General features: G+C 38.0%; 1 protein-coding gene across 2 annotated transcripts in view; it reads left to right on the forward strand.

The window, feature by feature from the left end:
• The window catches only part of LOC106880564 (adhesion G protein-coupled receptor L2), a 472,327-nt gene that overhangs the window by 8,790 nt on the left and 458,938 nt on the right, over window positions 1–4,599 (forward strand). The window lies entirely within an intron of this gene.

Below are 4,599 nucleotides of genomic sequence, written 5' to 3' on the forward strand. Positions count from 1 at the left end.
TGTTAGTGTGCTGCATGCGTGTGTGTGTGTGTGTGAGAGAGAGAGAGAGAGAGAGAGAGAGAGATGGTGGTGAAGGATTTAATACAGGTGCGTGAGAAATCGGTGTCAACGATGAGTGTTTCAATTGTTCGTCAACCAACGGAACGGCGTACTTACTAAGGAGACCCTTTGAATATTAGGTAGAGTCTATCCGACGGGCTTCCGAACAGTTTCCGCATAACCATTTTCACTCTGAAAGCTCAGCGAGTGGCTGTGTGGTAAGTAGCTTGCTTACCAACTGCATGGTTCTGGGTTCAGTCCCACTGCATGGAACCTTGGACAAGTGTCTTCTACTATTGTCTCGGGCCGACCAAAGCCTTGTGAATTGATTCGGTAGACAGAAACTGAACGAAGCCCGTCGTATATATATGTGTGTGTGTGTGTGTGTGTGTGTGTATTAGACAACCGATGCTAGTATGTTTACGTCCCCGTCATCTAGCAGTTCGTTAAAGATACCCGATAGAATAAGTACTAAGCATACAAAGAATAAGTCCTGTGGTCGGTTTGCTCGATTAAAAGCGGTGCTCCAGCATGGCTGCAGTCAAATGACTGAAACAAGTAAAAGGGATCCGAGTTTATGATAAAAGAAATCATGTTCTGATATTGAATTCGAGACCATGTGACTGAGAAGCAAGCATCTGAACTATGCAAAGCTTACTTTGAGCCTCCAACTCCTTGATGGAGTCGTAGGGTATCCATCTTGATATGCGGCAGGTCTGAGATATTTCCAGACTTAGTGAAGCCTATCTCTCACTATGTCTCTTTCTTTCTCTCTCTCACGGTCTGACAACAGCTGATTTCTTCTGGAAGGGAGACAGGCAAGCAAACAAACAGAAAGAGCGAAATAAAGAGAATAACCGAATTGGTACGAATACTTTATTTGCTGGAAGAATAGAAGGCAAAGTTCATCACAGTGTAACTTCAACACTGATCGAAGAGAGAGATGGGTGAAATAGGGTCTTTAAATGTGGAGCAATCTATCCGAAGCTCTAACGACACAGCTAAATGGCCACACACACACACGCATGTATACATACATACATACACACACACACACATACACACATACACACACACATATATATAATTATGTAAACTCGAATGTACATATGCACACATACATATATGGTTACATATGCAGGTGTGTATATATACATGTATATGTATGTATGCATATATATGTTTGTGTGTGTGTATGTGTGTAATAATTTAGTTTTATTTCAAGAGTTCTCGCTAATAGATAGATAGATAGATAGATAGATAGATAGATAGATAGATAGATAGACAGATAGATAGATAGATAGACATAAACATATTTGTCCGTGTTTGTGTATGTTCTTATATGTATCTCTCTCTTTCTCTACATACATACATATACGTATATATATATGTGTGTGTATATATATATATATATATATATATATATATATATATACATACATACATTCATACATACATGCATGCTTATATATACAAACACACACATCTATATATATATATATATATATGTTTACACACATCGTATGTGCTTGTGCGCATGTGCATGTATATTCTTTTATTCTGTTACTGTTATTGCTTTGAACGATCTTAATCGATTATATCGGACCCAGTACTTAATTTTGTTTGTTACTTATTGGTTATTTTACTGGTCTTTTATCGAACAGTTACATTACTTTTTGACGTAACTGGACCATACAACTTTCATCAGAATATACATAAATATATGTACGCACACACGAACACACACTCACGTATACACACACACACACACACACACACACACACACACACACATATATATATATACACGCACACGGACACACACATACATACAGCCATACTTACATGCAAAGACACATCGAAACGATTGCCGATTCTCCGTCAAATCATACACTGCTGTAATAAAAGTGAGTGACACTTTTGCTAATATAGTATGAGAAACGTCCTAAAAAGACGGGATAATCAAAGCAAAGCTGGATTATCTTTGATCATAGGTCGAAACTACAACAACATCAAGATCAACAGGAGCTCGTGTTTGTGCGTGTGTACACAAGTGTGCACACACGCACACTTTCGTTCAAACTCATACGCATGCGCAGACAGCTAGATTTAAAATGTTTTGTACCCGTCACATCATATTTAAATTGTCCTGTATTGAAGTAGACTCCAGTCGATCATCATCGTTATAAACTCAACTGTCCCGTCAGCGCCTCCCTCACGAGCATTAGCTTCAACCACCAACGCGAGAGTTTTCCATGTATCACTCAGCTTGCTAGAAATAGAAGTCAAACCTATTTTAAACCACGCTATAAGTTTAAATACGAAAGATATTGAACAAAGAGATGAGATGCTCACAGTTTCATTATAAGCCTGTTCCGTTACAGCTGACCCGGGACTAAGCAATTCCGACAACAACAACCCAACAAGGAAGCATCTACGTGGTCATGCTTTGTGCTAGAAATAGCAATGAATATGCCAAAAATCAATACCTATCGTCATCAAAATAAATAAACAAAAGATGTTCCTTGTCAGAATGCCTTTAACAAAGGGTCCCCCGAGTTACATCATTATAATCAACACCACTGCACAACTTACAATTGTATATCTTGTATCATTTGATGTATCAATACATTTCAATGATAAATTAATTCACTTTATTTCACTTATGTTACTAACGAACGACATTTGGTCAAATGCATGATATTAACAGTTTCTTAATTTACTTCAAATGTGTTTTAGAGTTAACCCATTTGCGCTTATAGTCCCTTTTTGTTTCTAAAACAAGAATAGTTATTGATATTTGACCAGCCTAAGGCGGCAAACTGGCAGAATCATTAACAAACCAGGCAAAACGCTTAGCAGTGTTTCGTCAGTCATTCCGTTCTGAGTTCAACTTCCGCCGATGTCGACTTTGCATTTCATCCTTTCGGGGTTGATTAATTAAGTACCAGTGAAACCCTGGGGTCAATGTAATCGACTAGTCCCCTCCCCTAAATTTCAGGCCTTGTGCCTATAATAGAAAGGGACATTTGACCAGCAAGTAGGAGCGGCGAGTTGTCAGAATCGTTAGTACACCGGGCAAAATGCTAAGCGGCATTTCGTCCGTCTTCACATTCTGAGTTCAAATTCCGCCAAGAATTACTTTGCTTTTCATCTCTTCAGGGTCAATAAAATAAGTGCCAGTTGAACACTAGGTTTGATGTAGTCGGCTTACTCCGAAATTTGAAATGAATATTTAACCAGCAATTGTATTTTACAGAGATGTATTAGAGTGTCTTTTGAATATCTCAACATTCAGTATAGTGTGAAGACAAGCACATATGCAATTACACCGATTTTTTTTTTTATTCAAAATATTTTTTAGATGAGTAGTAATCGTGACTATTTTAATTGTCCAATAAAGTTGAGTAAATCTTGTAAAGTGATTTTGTTCAGATACAGCTTACTCTGAAAGTTTAGTCTTAAACAAGAACCAAGGTCATTAGGACTTCCTATCTTCCATTTATTGTGCGTATTAGAAAATGAATTTCACAGGCAGACTTTCGTGGATTGAAAACTTAGTATTTTTATGTTCATGATGTACCGATGCATCATGACAAGTATGTAAATAGCGTGAATTACTGCTTTTTCTTATTGTGCCTTCTGCAAGAAAAAAGTTTCATAACAATGCGTAGAATGCGACGTTAGTCTTTATATTGGGGTATGTTTCAACAAACGGCATTCTTTGTTTCATTATTCTATTTGGAGAGGACCGTTTGTTGTGGACGAATGTGACCCGTGGTCTTTTTTTAGGACCAAATCAAAAAATTATTTTTTCAAAAATATTGCGATAAAAATTCTCTTATATATTTAGTATTAAATAATGATTTCTTTATTGCTACTATCTAAAATGCTCGATGAGCAAAGACCTGTTGATGGGGTTGAAAAATATATTTAAGAAAAGAAAATATTTTCGAAATTAACAGGTTATGTTCTTGGCAAGGTTACCCAAATGAAAGCCGTTTCAATTTCCGCCTGGGGCCTCATGTATAATCGTTAGAACATCGGAGGCAATTTCTTGCGGTATTTCTTCCGACTCATTACGTTCTGTGTTCAAATCCCCTTGATGTCAATTCTGCGTTTTATCCCTCTAAGTTCGATAAAATAGAGTAACAGTTAAGTACTGGTGGGCCGATATAATTAATTGACTAAGGCGGCAAACTGGCTGAAATGTTAGCACGCCGGGCGAAATGCTTATCGGGATTTCGTCTGTCTTTACGTTCTGTGTTCAAATTCCACCGAGGTCGACTTTGCTTTTCATCCTTTCGGGGTCGATTAAATAAGTACCAGTTACGCACTGGGATCGATAACATCGACTCAATCCGTTTGTCTGTCCTTGTTTGTCCCCTATGTGTGTAGCCCCTTGTGGGCAGTAAAGAAATAAGAAACGTTAGCATGCCGGGCGAAATGCTTAAGCAGTATTTCGTCTGCCGTTACGTTCTCAGTTCAAATTCCGCCGAGGTCGACATTGCCTTTCATCCTTTCGGGGTCGATAAATTAAGTACCAGTTACGTACTGAGG

The sequence above is a fragment of the Octopus bimaculoides genome, chromosome 8 (genome assembly GCF_001194135.2).
Source record: "Octopus bimaculoides isolate UCB-OBI-ISO-001 chromosome 8, ASM119413v2, whole genome shotgun sequence".
Lineage (NCBI taxonomy): Eukaryota > Metazoa > Mollusca > Cephalopoda > Octopoda > Octopodidae > Octopus > Octopus bimaculoides.